Raw genomic sequence first — 16,203 nt, 5'->3', positions numbered from 1 at the left:
ACGAACTTTTCAAAAATTAACTCAAGATGGAACACAGATCCAAATGTAAAAATGCAAAACTACAAAATTCCTAGAAGACAACATAGGAGCAAATCTAAATGACCTTGGGATTACTGATTTTTTTAGATACAACACCAAGGTATGATCTATGAAAAAAAGAACTGATAAGCAGGATTTCCTTAAAATTAAAACTTTCTGCTCCACAAAAGACACTGTCAAGACTGAAAAGACAAGCCACAGATTGGGAGAAAATATTTGTAAAAGATACATGTGATAAAGACTGCTATCCAAAATATAAAAGAATGCTTTAAACTCAACAATAAGAAAATAAACAACTGAATTAAGAAATGGGCCAGAAATGGACCCACAACTATATGGTCAACTAATCTTCAACAAAGCAGGAAACAATATCCAATGGAAAAAGACAGTCTCTTCCACAAATGGTGTTGGGAAAACTGAAAAGCAACATGCAAAAGAATGAAACTGGACCATTTTCTTACACCATACACAATAATAAATTCAAAATGGATGAAAGACCTCAATGTCAGACAGGAAACCATCAAAATCCTGGAGGAGAACATAGACAGCAACCTCTTTGACACTGGCCATAGCAACTTCTTACTAGAAACATCACCGGAGGCAAGGGAAGCAAAAGCAAAAATGAACTATTGGAACTTCATCACTATAAAAAGCTTCTACACAGCAAAGGAAACAATAAACAAAACTAAAAGCCCACTGAATGGGAGAAGATATTCGCAAATGACATATCCTATAAAGGGTTAGTACCCAAAATCTATAAAGGACTTATCAAACTCAACACTCAAAAAACAATTAAGAAATGGGCAGAAGACATGAATAGACATTTTTCCAAAGAAGACATACAGATGGCCAACAGACACATGAAAAGATGCTCAACCTTCCTCATTGCCAGGGAAATACAAATCAAAACCACAATTAGATATCACCTGACACCTGTCAGAATGGCTAAAATTAACAACACAGGAAACAACAGATGTTGGCAAGGATGTAGAGAGAGGAGAACCATCTTACACTATTGGAGGAAATGCAAACTGATGCAGCCACTCTGGCAAACAGTATGGAGGTTCCTCAAAAAGTTAAAAATAGAGGAGCGCCTGGGTGGCTCAGTCAGTTAAGCATCTGCCTTCAGCTCAGGTCATGCTCTCAGGGTCCTGGATGGAGCCCCATGTGGGGCTCCCTGCTCAGCAAGGAGACCTTTCTCCCTCTCCCTCTGCCATGCCCCCTGCTTGTGCATGTGTGCTCTCTCTTTTTCTTTCTCTCAAATAAATAAATGAATAAAATCTTTAAAAAAAAGTTAAAAATAGAACTACCCTATGACCCAGCAATTGTACTACTATTTACCCAAAGGATACAAAAATACTGATTTGAAGGGCCACATGCACCCCAATGTTTACAGCAGCATTATCAACAATAGCCAAGTTATGGAAAGAGCCCAACTGTCCATCGAATGATGAAGGGATAAAGAAGATCTGGTATATACATATATACACACACGTGTGCACACACATGGAATATTACAAAGCGAACAAAAAGAATAAATCTTGCCATTTGCAGTAAAATGGATGGAGCTAGAGTATACTGTGCTAAGTGAAACAAGTCAGTGAGAAAGACAAATACCACGTGATTTCACTCATGTGTAATTTAAGAAACAAAACAGATGAACACAGGGGAAGAGGGGAAAAAAAGAGAGGGAGGCAAACCATAAGAGACTCTTAACTATAGAGAACAAACTAAGGGTTATTGGAGGGAGGTGGGTAGGGGATAGGCTAAATGGGTGATGGGGATTAAGGAGGGCACTAGTGATGAGCACTGGGTGTTATATGTAAGTGATGAGTCACTAAATTCTACTCCTGAAACCAGTATTACAGCATATGTTAACTAACTAGAATAAAAACTTGAAACAGGGGCGCCTGGGTGGCTCAGTCGGTTAAGCGACTGCCTTTGGCTCAGGTCATGATCCTGGAGTCCAGGATCGAGTCCCGCATCAGGCTCCCTGCTCAGCGAGGAGTCTGCTTCTCCCTCTGACCCTCCTCCCTCTCGTGCTCTCTGTCTCTCATTCTCTCTCGCAAATAAATAAATAAAATCTTAAAAAAAAAAAATTAAAAAAAAAAAAACTTGAAACAAAAAAAAAATATATTGCTCCTGTAAAAAAAAAAAAAAGCAAAGTGAAATGCTGTTTTATGAACAAGAACATGCTAAATGACTACTGTGTCCACTCAAAAAATACTTAGTCATTAATCAAATATTTGATAAAATATTTTATATATTTTTGCTGGTATAATAAGTTAACTGTAATATGGGTATGAAAAAAAAAATGGCCCAAAAGCCTTAAGAGATACCTCACTAGAAAGATACACATATGGCAAATAAGCATATGAAAAAATGCTTGGGCACCTGGGTGGCTCAGTCAGTTGAGTGTCCAACTCTTCATTTCAGCTCAGGTCCTGATCTCAGGGTTGTAGGATTGAGCCCCACGTCAGGCTCCGAGCTCTGCGTGGAGTCTGCTTAAGATTCTCTCTCCCTCGGGCACCTGGGTGGCTCAGTTGGTTAAGCGACTGCCTTCGGCTCAGGTCATGATCCTGGAGTCCCGGGATCGAGTCCCGCATAGGGCTCCCTGCTCAGCGGGAAGCCTGCTTCTCCCTCTGACCCTCCCCCCTCTCATGTGCTCTATGTCTCTCTCATTCTCTGTCTCAAATAAATAAATAAAATCTTTAAAAAAAAAAAAAGATTCTCTCTCCCTCTTCCTCTGCCCGCCCCCCCACCGCATGCTCTCTCTCTCTCTCTCAATTAAATAAATCCTTAAAAAAAATAAAGATGCTCCATATTGTACGTATGTAATCAGGGAAATGCAAATTAAAACAATGAGGTACCATTACCCACCTATAAGAAGAGCCAAAATCAACAAACCAAATCCCAGTGAGAAGGTAGAGCAATAGGAACTCTTCTACATTGCTGGTAGGAGTGCAAAATGGTATAGCCACCCTGGAAGACAGTTTGGCAGTTTCTTGCAAATTATACTCTTACTATAGAATCCAGCAGTCATACTGCTTGGCATTTAGCCAAAGGAATTGAAACCTTATGTCCACAGAAAAACCTGCACACAGATGTTTACAACAGCTTTACCCCAAAACTTGGAAGTAACCAAGATATCCTTCAGTAGGTGGATGGATAAATAAATTGTAGCATATCCAGACAATAAAATATTACTCAATGTTAAAGACAAATGAGCTATCAAGCCCTGAAAAGACATGGAGGAACTTTAAGGGCATATTACCAAGCGAAAGAAGCCCACCTGAAAAGGCTACATACTGTATGATTCCAACTATATGACATTCTGGAAAAGGCAAAACTATGGAGACAGTAAAAAGATGAGGGGTTGGGGGAAGGGAGAGCTAAATAGACAGAGCACAGATGATTTTTTATGGCAGTGAAACTACTCCATACGATATAATGGTGGATACATGTCATAAATTTTCCAAACGCAGAGAAAGTATACCACCAAGAGTGAACCCTCATCTAAACTATGGACTCTGAGCGATAGTGATATGTCAACATAGGTTCATCAATTGTAACAAACTAACACTCTGGTGGGGGATGTTTGATAATGGGGGAGAGTATGCATATGTGTGAGGAGTTTTATGGGCAATCCATACCTTCTGCTCAATTTTTCTGGGGACCTAAAACTGCTCTAAAAAATAGGTGTAGTTTTGGGGACCTGGGTGGCTCAGTCTTTAAACGTCTGCCTTCGACTCAGGTCATCATCTCAGGATCCTGGGATCGAGTCCCACATTGGGCTCCCTGCTCGGTGGGAAGTCTGCTTCTCCCTCTCCTACTCCCCCTGCTTGTGTTCCCTCTCTCGCTGTGTCTCTCTCTGTCAAATAAATAAAATCTTAAAAAAAAAAATTGGTGTATTAAAAAAAATATTACATATACCAAAAAATTAAAAATAGATTTTACTTATATAAAAATGCAACTTAACTGCCAAGGGTTTTCTCTGTGTTTTAGAAAAAGTCTTTTATTTCACACAAGTCAAAACATTATGACAAATACCTTTTCCTTCCTTTTTTTTAGAGAGGGCAGGATGGTGAGGGGGAGAGGGAGAGGGAGAGAACCTTAAGCAGGCTCCACACCCAACACAGAGCTCAAAGTGGGGCTCAAAATCACAACCCTGAGATCATGACCTGAGCCAAAATCAAGAGTCAGAAGCTTAACTGACTGAGCCACCTAGGCGCCCCTACCTTTTCCTTTCTTGAGGTTAGACTCAGAAGATCACTACCAAAAGAAACATGTTTATTATAATCAATGTAATGATCTGATTTTTGGTAGCTCATCTTTTTTTTTTTTTTTAAGATTTTATTTATTTATTTGACAGAGAGAGACACAGCGAGAGAGGGAACACAAGCAGGGGGAGTGGGAAAGGGAGAAGCAGGCTTCCCACGCAGCAGGGAGCCCAACGCGGGACTCGATCCCAGGACCCTGGGATCATGACCTGAGCTGAAGGCAGCCGTTTAACCAACTGAGCCACCCAGGTGCCCCTTGGTAGCTCATCTTACTGTTGTTATTAATAAAAGTAATACAGAAAGGCAAACTACTTAAAAGCAGCCCATTCAAAAGCAGTACCTTAAGGTGACTTTTCAGTAGGCCATTAGTCAACTGCTACATACACGTTTAAGTTGTTTTTCTACTTTTATTATCACTACCAACCTACTTATATCAAAATCATTTCCACCCTCTTATATTCTACACTAAACTGCTGGTGACATCTCTTCCTTTGTGTCATACCAAAAACATGTACTAGTCACCACCTTTCTCCCCTTGTGAAGCATCTACTGTTTTGCCTCTTACCTTTCCAATAAAATAGAAGTTCTTAGTCTTATCTTCAGTATGTTCAATTACATGCTCTAATCATGCACATGCAGTTGCCACTCCATCCTGCTAGCATTCCAATCCCATTGCTGTGCTAGGCTTAGCCTCCATTATCAATATAATTAATTCATACTTTACAGAGCAATCACATGGTTATATATGTACTGTCATCTCTTCTCATTAACCTTTTCTTTTTAAATCCATTTCTAATACTCATTTCTCCCAGGAAGAGAATTCTTTTTTTTTTTTAAAGATTTTATTTATTTATTTGAGAGAGAATGAGAGAGAGATAGCACATGAGAGGGGGGAGGGTCAGAGGGAGAAGCAGACCCCCCGCTGAGCAAGGAGCCCGATTTGGGACTCGATCCGGGGACTCCAGGATCATGACCTGAGCCGAAGGCAGTCGCTTAACCAACTGAGCCACCCAGGCGCCCATGAAGAGAATTCTTTTTAATGGCAATGGCTGAACAGATGAAAGAAGCAGAACTAAATGAAGAAAAGCAAAACTATGTAACATAAGGAATTATACCAAGTATAGGAGATATCTTTCTAATTATTAACTTTATAATCCTGGAAGATACAGAAAGATAAAGCAAATGTCAATCTGTATACTATAAATTTTTCCACAAAATACTTCTGTATTTGTTCAAATTAAAAAAGAGATGAAAGTGATGTTGACATGTCTAAGACTAGATATTGGATATTTTTTGGCTTCAAATGTACCATGAAAAAAAAAAAAGAGCCAGAAGAAAGTCCTAATATATTAAACTTTTCTTCCCTTAAGTAAGATAAAGCAGTGAAGCAAACACAGGAGAGTTATTCTGTTGCAGATCTTCACTCATGAGACTGGCTCTTAGACAGAAATGTAAAAATAAAAGGTCAGCTCATGGTCTCATTTGGAAACATGGGCCCAGTAAAGGGCTAGTCCAGCTCTGATGGAGAAGTGCTGGGTAGGAGAAGATCACCAAGAAAGATCTTAGCCTGAGCCATGTGCTGTCATTGTCATTACATCTATCCCATTTAGATGACAACCTGAGACCATTACAGCTCTGGCTTGGCCTTTCCTGAAAGATGGAGACCCACACAGAGGAGCCATGGTTCAGGAGTTATGAAAAGAGTTACTCCCATAAGCCACATCCATCTAGAGGAAAGGAATACGTGTTCCATAAATGCTCCCTACCCCAAGACCTGACATGGGAAAACAGGGAAATGACTAAGTTGGTGCCACTTCCTTCTTGACTCGCAACACCCAAATAAATAGACTTCTATTCTTTTTTAAATGCCTGATGTTCTATCAAACAATACAGATGGGTAGGAGGAACTAAAATAGCCTGCATATTACTCAAGCTAGACCAGATGCCACTCTGGCAACCTCTGGGAAAACAACAGAAATGGACAGTAATAAGAAGAAAGTGACTTTCTGTGTGGGTGAGAGTATATGTGTGCCGTAGAACATAGATAAAGCTCCTAGGGAAACAACTAAATATCAAAGCAATATCTAATGCACTGCATTAAAATACAGAAAAAACTCAGACAAAAAATGCAGCAATGCTACTGACCTAATTCAGTATTATAAAGAATTTATATAACCTAATAATTTCAAAGGGACTTTATTAACTGCTTTCAAAGAAACTAACATAACCTCAACAAATCACACTATTCTCCCTTTTTATAATTTAGAACTAAGAATTAAAATGCTCTTGATAAAGTAACACACCCACAGGAATATAGTTTGAGATTAAAACACAGAAATGTATTTAGTTTACATTACTAATAAACATGCACATGCATGTGCACGCACACACAGCTTGTTATGGAATATCCTTTAAGATAAAATAATAAAAACAGGAAGCAGGGGTGCCTGGGTGGCTCCGTCTGCCTTCGGCTCAGGTCATGATCCCGGGGTCCTGGGATAGAGCCCCGCATCGGGCTCCCAGCTCAGCCAGGAGTCTACTTCTTCCTCTCCCTCTGCCTTCCCCCAACCCCACTCATGTGCGCTCTCTCGCTCTCTCCCAAATAAATAAATAAAATATTTTACAAAAATAGTAATAAAAAAACAGTAATCTAAATCCCCAGTCAATATGACACAGCAGTATCAATATCTTACCTAGATATACAAATAGCTAAAAAATTATTTTCATCAGAAATATGATTGTATAAATACAATACTAACTTCAGTGAAGACTTTCCCATATACATAAAAACATGTGTATACTAAAAAGAACTTTGTAATGAGAACTTTATAAGAACAAAAGAAAAATTATGGGGCCAAGACTCACATGCCAACTTTATTTCTAAAGAGCAGGCAAACAGAATGATCCCCACAGCTGCCACAGAGGCTTATGAAGGGCAGCATCGTTGGCTTTTCTAACAGTACTGTTTCCTGAATTAACTTCAAAGGCTTGTGTGGGGAAGCAAGTTTACTAATAAATTCTCTCAGAAGCTGAGTGCTGTATTTCATTTCCAGCTACTGGGAAACTTATCCAACAATAAAATAGTTTAAATTAAGCTAAGTCTGCTAAAACTCAAGATGAAGACACTAAATCTGATCAAAAGTAACATGTTCAGAAGCTCATACTTTTGTAAAACAGAAAAAAGGAAAGCGCTTAAACCTATAACCACTTCCCACCAGACCAGTGTCAGTTATCTGGGAATGCCATTTCTCCCTATTTTAACTCTTTCTGTACCTCTCTTTCTCAATTCCCTTTAGCTGTCTCACTAAATCCTTGAACTTTTGCTTTCTGTTCATATAGTGTATCCTTAATAAATAGTAAACCTCTACATTTTACCTCTTTTAAATTGCACTATTTTTTTTTTTTTAAAGATTTTATTTATTTGACAGAGAGAGACACAGCGAGAGAGGGAACACAAGCAGGGGGAGTGGGAGAGGGAGAAGCAGGCTTCCCGCCGAGCAGGGAGCCCAATGCGGGGCTCGATCCCAGGACCCCGGGATCATGACCCGAGCCGAAGGCAGACGCTTAACGACTGAGCCACCCAGGCGCCCCTAAATTGCACTATTTTGAAGTAGAAATAAAACCTACCCCTTAAATTGTCCTTCACTATCTCACAACAAATTGTTTTTAAATAAGATGTGTTGACGGTGGCCAAGTTATATGAAATCATAAACCACTTAGGCAGTGCTGGCTTATCCTTTTCATTAACAAATTTCTTTTAAACATGACCATTTAGGGGCACCTGGGTGGCTCGATTGGTTGGGCAACTGACTCTTGATTTCAGCTCAGGTCATGATCTTGGGGTCCTGGATCAGGCCCCATGTCTGGCTCCACGCTCAGCGAGGAGTCTGCTTGAGGTTTCTCTCTCTTCCTCGCCCTCTGCCCCTCCGCCCACTTGTGTTCTCTCTCTAAAATAAATAAATAAATAAATCTTGAAGAAAAAAAATTGTCATTTATTTACTGACACATCATGAGGCCTAAGAAAAAATGTCTGAAAGAAACTAACAGAGTCACTAACTCCCTTTAAGACTTTGTAAAACTACTTAGAGAATAATCTGGCTATACCTTGCCTTTTCAAACTGCTCTTTTTCTTACTCCCATTCTCTCCTCTAATTTCCACTTACCCTTCAAAACCCAGGTCACATACAGCCTCCTAGAGCAAATTCTCCCTGGTCATTCCTTTCCAGCCAGGATCAAACACTCCCCTTCAATCCTATGTAATCTCATAACAGCCTATGATATCCTTTAGAACAACATAATGTCTTGAATCAGAGGAAGGGGAAAAGAATCCCAGGCAGTCAAGCAAGGTCCACACCCAGGCCCGGTGCAGGGGCTGGATCTCACGACCCTAGGATCACAACCTGAGCCGAAATCAAGAGTCGACTGCTTAACCAACTAAGCCACCCAGGTGCCCTGTGAACAGGAATTTTAAATGAGGTCAAGTATAAATTTAAGCCAATATACTAGATTTTAGTTAATCATTACTCCCCACACTGGACCACATTTTTTTTTTTAAGATTTTATTTATTTATTTGAGAGAAAGTGAGAGAGCAGAAGAGGAGGGAGGGTCAGAGGGAGAAGCAGACTCCCTGCTGAGTAGGGAGCCTGATGTGGGACTCGATCCTGGGACTCCAGGATCATGACCTGAGCTGAAGGCAGTCATTTAACTGACTGAGCTACCCAGGTGTCCCTGGACCATATGTTTCTTGAGAATAGAGGCTCTCTGATTTATGCATCCCTAGTCACTTGCATTAACCAGCACAGACTAGCATCTCAAACACTGGCTACTGGGACTCCTATATCAGTACCCCCACAAACATACACTTACTTATACCTCTAGAAACACAGGGCAACCAGATATTCCCTAAATCCAGGATTATTATCTCTGTGACTCTGCTCATGCTATTCCCTATTATATGGAATCTTGTTTCATCTTCCTATTATTTACTTCATAGATCCTCTGTTGCCTTCAAAGCCCCCCACCTGAAAAAACACTGCTTATTTCATGACCTTTTATCATCCTTCAAGACTCAGCAACCTGTCACAACTTCTGTAATGTCTGCCCAGCTTGCTTCCATCAAAATTACCTCTCTTCCCCACAATTTCAAGTCATTCTTGATGTAAACATCAGTTGAAGTGTTTAATAAAATGCAACTCATATCAGGATCTAATCACAGGCAAAGATGAGTGTCCTCAACTAAAACAAAGGTCCCTTGGACCAATTACTCATCTTCATTCATTACCTGTCTCCCCTCCCCCCTCCAGAAAATTTTATAAGCACTCCATGAATGTATTTAAAATAAATGCCTAGCTAACCATTCCATAGCATAATAGTATAAAATGTAAAGTAATGGTTCTACAACCAAAATGTGAATAAACAGAACAGCATCCTTTTTTTTTTTTTTTAAAGATTTTATTTGACAGAGAGAGAGACAGCGAGAGAGGGAACACAAGCAGGGGGAGTGGGAGAGTGAGAAGCAGGCTTCCTGCAGAGTAGGGAGCCTGATGTGGAGCTCGATCCCAGGACCCTGGGATCATGACCGGAGCTGAAGGCAGATGCTTAACGACTGAGCCACCCAGGTGCCCCAAACAGAACAGCATCTTGACAGTTCTAAATTCATAAATACTTTCCAGTGTCTTTAAAAATCAGCTTATTTCATTAAGAAACAATAACTTAAAAAAAAGAAACAGTAACTTTTAAGGTTCACGTGACTTTATAAAAACACACTATGTAGTAAACTGAACTTCAAGAGTCCTTCCAAAGCATTTGTTTATGTCTCTCTTCTCATGACAATTAAATATTACTTTTTATTTAGTTCTATCCCACCAGACTGGCACTTTCTTGAGAACAAAATCTTAAAAACATACCTGCTAGGGGCATCTGGGTGGCTCAGTCGTTAAGTGTCTGCCTTTGGCTCAAGTCATGGTCCCAGCGTCCTGGGATGGAGCCCCGCTTCGGGCTCCCTGCCCCGCGGGGAGCCTGCTTCTCCCTATCCCCCACTCCCCGTGCTTGTGTTTCCTTTCTCATTGTGTCTCTGTCAAATAAATAAATAAAATCTTTAAAAAAAAAATGCATTCTGCATTTAAATTTTAAAATTAGTACAACACTATTTCAAAGAGACCAGAAAAGAGGAAAGGAACCTATCTATAACCTCATTACTCTAATACAAGGATTATAATTTTTTTCTTTTCAAATTTTTTAAAGATTTTATTTATTTGAGAGAGAGAAAGAGAAGGTGCGCATTGGGGTTGGGGAGGGAGGAGGAAGAGGGAGAAGCAGATTCCCCGCCAAGCACGGAGCCCAATGCGGGGCTGGATCCCAGGACCCTGAGAACATGACTGGAGCTGAAGTCAGGCGCTTTATCGACTGAGCCACCCAGGTGCCCCTCAAATTTTTAATATTTATATTTTATAAGCTTATAATCATATATTACATATAATATAGCTTACTCTTTTTATATACATCTCTTCATATTTCTATATACATTGTCCACTTATTTTTATAGGATACATAACCATCCAATGAAAGGATTAACCATAATTCAACTATTTCTCTTCACAGAATATTGTCTACATTCATATTTTCACTGTTACATGTATTAGTCTTTACTTTTAATTATTTTCCATAAGCTAGAGCCACTTGTGTTAAATTACTGAATTAAAGGTTATGGCCAACACTTCTACTGCTACTGAAGCACAGTGCCGACAAGACGCTTCAATGGGAGCTGTATCTTTCGTCCTCCTGCAACATCGTTTCATCAGCACTGTGCATGATTCCTTCTTGTTTAAAATCACCTTTCCTAGATTCCTAGCAAGTTTAAACATTTCCATATGCCTAGTTACTAAACCTATTTCCTTTGTGAACCCTGTTTTTGTACTATGTATGCCAATTACCTAACACAGTCATCATGGTTTTCTTACTGGTTTGTCATCCACTGCCTGTCTCGTTTACTGTGAATACATTTTCGAGTTGTTGTTTGCCCCCTTGGGAGTATTTTTTCCTCCCTCTCCACCAATACACACTTTTTTAAGCACTGTAGTTTGCAATTTTATCTAGTCAAATTACTTGTTTTTTCTTTGCAATTTCTTCTATCACTTCTATAAGGCATCCCCAAAATCTTTTTACTCCTGGTTTTATTTTTCTTTTATATTTAACCCTCTAACTCATGGGTAAGGAATATGTCATCTCTGCATGCCTCCACAGAACCTTTCTCTTTAAGCATTCAATAAATGTTTCTTAAATATTCCTTATTGAGAGGTAAATTGTAAAAAATACTATCCATTACTGTAATTTTACTAGTCTCTTCATAGGCTATTCAGCCAATCAATATAGATACAAAAGTGAAATAATACTCTATGATGAAGGAGAAGACAATGGTGCAGAATTGGTCTGTTTCTTTCTATTAGGAGAATATAAATCATAATGTTTAAGAAAATCTGGTTTTGTTGGCAAACCCAATTTTAATGTCCATGGTTAAGTCATACAAATTCTTTTTTTACATACATAACCTGCAGAGTAGCAAGCTGGATAATACTGTGTTATTCATTTTCCTAAGTCATAGTCCTCAGATCTGTTACAGAGTTCTATACTGTGGAAAGAAGCATTACTGAATAATTTATTACAATTCACACCATAACACTGCTATATAATAATTCACAGGCACAACACAACCACTTTTATTATAATGATACCTTGGTAGTTTGGGGTTTTTTGTCAGTCATCAACTCTTCAACAGAAAAATATACTATGTCTATACAACTTATAGATTTAACAACCAAAATATTGCCTAGTGAAAAGCAAACAAGCTTTATTCCTCTTTTCCAGCTTGAGTAATTATAATTTTATTTTGTTGCAGAGAAACAGTCAATCAGGCCAAAAGGCCTACTACAATCAAAAACATAATACATGTGCCCCCTTGGATTATAGCACATTTATGCAGAGTACCTGTCAATATAATTTGCATTTGAAAACCTACAAAAACATTGTTAAAATGACAGCTGTGGAAATTAATCTGAGTAGTGAGGTTGGCAGCACAGGCTTTATTTCACTTTAATGGTTACAGCTTTTACCTATAAATGTATGGGTATGGCAAATAATTACTGGTAACCCTATCCTATGTATTTTGGGAAAGTTGTACCTTCTAATATATAAATAGTCCAGAGAGATAATGGAAAACATGTAGAATACTGTTTTCATATATTGACCTTAGCTGACACAGATTTGAACTGTGCAGGTCCACTTATAACATGGATTTTTTTTTTTCCAGTAAATACAGTGCAGTACTGTAAATGTATTTTCTCTTCCTTATGATTTACTTAATAACATTTTTCTCTAGCTTCCTTTATTCCAAGAATACAGTATAGAATACATATAACAAACAAAACATGTATTACTTGACTATGTTACTGGTAAGGCTTCCAGTCAACAAAAGGATATCAGTAGTTTTGGGGAAGTCAAAAATTACATAGATTTTCAACTGCATGGGGGGTTGGCATCCCTAATCTCCCATGTTGTTCAATTTTCCACTATGTGGATTTTATGGTTTATCTATGTTAATGCTAAATTAAGTTAATAATTAATCACTTCACAAATAATTTACTATTACCTATTTAAGAGAATAAATTTAAGAGGGATGCCTGGATGGCTTAGTTGGTTGAGCTCCAGACTCCTGGTTTCAGCTCATGTCTTTATCTTGGGGTCTTGGGATGGAGCCCCGTGTCGGGCTCCCTGATCAGCAGAGTCTGCTGGAGATTCTCTCCCTCTCCCTCTGCTCCCCACCACTCCCCCATCCCCCGCTCACACACTCACGCACTCACGCACTCAAATAAATAAAATCTTTAAACAAAAAAAAATTTAAGAGCGGTAAATTCCCTTAACAAAAAATAAATGTAGTAGGTACATGACTTGCATGAAGTCATCAACCTTTTTTTCTTTTTTTTTTTTTTTTTAAGATTTTATTTATTTACTTCACAGAGAGAAACACAGCACAAGCAGGGGGAGTGGGAGAGAGAGAAGCAGGCTTCCCGCCAAGCAGGTAGCCCCATGCGGGGCTCAATCCCAGGACTCTGGGATCATGACCTGAGCCTAAGACAGACGCTTAACCACTGAGCCACCCAGGCGCCCCCAACTTTTTCTTTTAATGAAATATAGTTAACATACATTATTGTATTAGTTTCAGGCTACAACAGTGATTTGACACCTATATACATTACAAAATGCACAATAAGTATAGTTACCATCTGTCACCATACAAAATTATTACATTATTGACTTTATTCTCTATGCTGTACTTTTCAAACCAGGGACTTGAGTATATAACTACAAATTTGTATCTCTTAATCTCCTTTACCTATTTCACCGATGCCCCCCACAGGTCTCCCCTCTGGCAAACACCAATGTTTTGTTTTTATGATCTGTTTCTTTTTCTTAATTTGTTTTTTAAATTTCACACATATATGTGAAATCATATGGTATTTTTCTCTGACACACTTCACTTAGCATAATACACTCGAGGTCTATCCATGTTGTCAGAAAAGGCAAGATTTCCTCTTTTTTTAAGGCTGAGTAATATTCTATTATATATATATACCACTTTTTCATTATCTATTCATCTATCGATAAACACGTTGTTCCCACATCTTGGTTATTGAAATAATGCTGCAATAAACATAGGGGTTCATGTATCTTGAGGCCTGTATCACTATAAACTTAAAACAGTTTTTGCTGCATCCCAAAGGTTTTTTGAACTGCTGTGTTTCCGTCTTCATTTGCCTCCAGGTATTTTTTTATTTCCTCTTTGATTTCTTTGTTGGCCTACCAGCTCTTTAGTAGCATGTTGTTTAGTCTCCATGTGTTTGTATTTTTTCGTTTTTTTTTCTTGTAACTGATTTCTATTTTCATACCGTTGCCATTAGAAAAGATGCTTGATAGGATTTCAGTCTTCTTAAATTTATCAGTACCTGTTTTGTGGCCTAACATCTGATCTATCCTAGAGAATGTTCCATGTGCACTTGAAAAGAATGTGTATTCTGCTGTATTTGGGTGGAATGTTCTGTACATATCTATTAAATCCACCTGGTCAAATGTGTCATCCAAAGCAATTGTTTCCTTATTGATTTTCTGTCTGGATGTTCTATTCATTCATGTAAGTTGGGTGTTAACGTCACCTACTATTATTGTTTTACTGCCAATTTCTCCTTTTATGTCTGTTAAGAATTTGTTCTATATATTTAAGGTGTTCCTAAGTTGGGTGCATATTTACATTATATGTTCTTATTGGATTGATCCCTTTATCATTATGTAATACCCTTGTCTCTTTTTACAGTATTTGTTTTAAAGGTTTTTTGGCCTTATATAAGTTTCTCTACCCTTTTTTTTTCACTTTCTTTTACATGAAATATCTTTTCCCACCTCTTCAGTCTGTCTGTGTCTCTAGATCTGAAGTGCATCTCCTGCAGACTGCGTCCAGACCAAGATTTTTTTTAATCCATTCAGTCACCCTGTGTCTTTTGAATGAAGCACTTACTCCATTTACATTTAAAGTAAATATTGACAGGTAGGTCTTTATTGCCCTTAGGTTAATTATTTTATGGTTGTTTGTATAAGATCTCTGTTCCTTTCTTCTTCTCTCGCTCTCCTTCCTTGTGATTTGATGAGTTTTCTTAATGTTATGCTTGGATTCCTTTCTCTTTATTTTTTGTGTATCTATTATAGGATTTGGTTACCAGGAGGTTCATATATAACATCCCATGTATATAGCAGTCTATATTAAGTTGGTGGTTGCTTAAGTTCAAACACATTCTAAAAGCACTAGATTTTTACTACCCCCTCCACATCTTTTGTGTATATTGTCATATTTTACATCTTTTATTTTGTGTATCCCCTTAAATTTTTGTTGATTTTACTACTTTTGTCCTTTAACCTTCATACTAACTTTATAAGTGATTGTATAAGTGATACCTTTACTATATGTTTACTATAATTACCAGTGAAATTTATCCTTTCATAATTTCCTTACTCCTAGTTATGGCCTTTTCTGCTTAAAGAAGTCCCTTATATATTTCTTGTAAGTTTAGGTTATGTTGTTGCTGTAGTTTAAATTTAGTGGTGATGAACTCCTTTAATTTTTGCCTGGAAACTCTCTCTTTCCTTCAATTCTGAATGATATCCTTTCTGGGTAGAGTATTCCTGGTTATAGATTTTTTCCTTTCACTTTAGAATATATCATGTCACTCCATTCTGGCCTGCAAAGTTTTTGTAAAAAAAAAAAAACCTGACAGCCTTATTGGGTTTCCTTTATACCTAAGTACTTGCTTTTCTCTTGCTGCATTTAAGATTCTCTCATTATCTTTAATTTTTGATGTTTTAGTTTTCACATGTCTTGTTGTAGGCCTTCTTTGGTTCATCTTATTTAGAGCTCTCTGTGCTTTCTGGACCTGCATGCCTGCTTCCCTCTCCAGGTTAGCTAAGTTTTCAGCTATTATTTCTTCAAATAAGTTTTCTACCTCTTTCTCTGTCTCTTCTCCCTCTGAGGCCCCTATAATGTAAATGTTAGTATGCTGATGTTGTCCCAAAAGCCCCTTAACCTATCCTCAAAATTTTCATTATTTCTTCTTTTTTGCTGTTCAGCTTGGGTGCTTCCCACTACCCTGTCTTCCAGATTTCTGATCTGTTCTTTTTTTATTTTTTTTAAAGATTTTATTTATTTATTTGACAGAGAGAGAGACAGGAAGAGAGGGAATACAAGCAGGGGGAGTGGGAGAGGGAGAAGCAGGCTTCCCCCTGAGCAGGGAGCCTGATGCGGGGCTCGATCCCAGGACCCTGGGATCATGACCTGAGCGAAGG

At 38.3% G+C, this 16,203-nt stretch overlaps 1 protein-coding gene and 1 long non-coding RNA gene across 2 annotated transcripts in view; both read right to left on the bottom strand.

Moving 5' to 3' along the window:
- Positions 1-16,203, bottom strand: part of UBE2E2 (ubiquitin conjugating enzyme E2 E2) — a 373,034-nt gene that overhangs the window by 307,984 nt on the left and 48,847 nt on the right. The window lies entirely within an intron of this gene.
- LOC135364130 (uncharacterized) overlaps positions 1-16,203 on the bottom strand; it is a 39,814-nt gene that overhangs the window by 16,823 nt on the left and 6,788 nt on the right. Inside the window, exon 2 of the long non-coding RNA XR_010410751.1 lies at positions 10,227-10,393. This is a non-coding gene — a long non-coding RNA (uncharacterized LOC135364130). The remainder of the gene's footprint in view (positions 1-10,226; positions 10,394-16,203) is intronic.

The sequence above is a fragment of the Mirounga angustirostris genome, unplaced genomic scaffold (genome assembly GCF_029215605.1).
Source record: "Mirounga angustirostris isolate CCGP_5_RB_7025 unplaced genomic scaffold, mMirAng1.0.hap1 SCAF_1, whole genome shotgun sequence".
Classification (NCBI taxonomy): Eukaryota; Metazoa; Chordata; class Mammalia; order Carnivora; family Phocidae; genus Mirounga; species Mirounga angustirostris.
The sequence above is the reverse complement of the archived record's forward strand: the minus strand, read 5'-3'. Positions and strand labels throughout refer to the sequence as shown.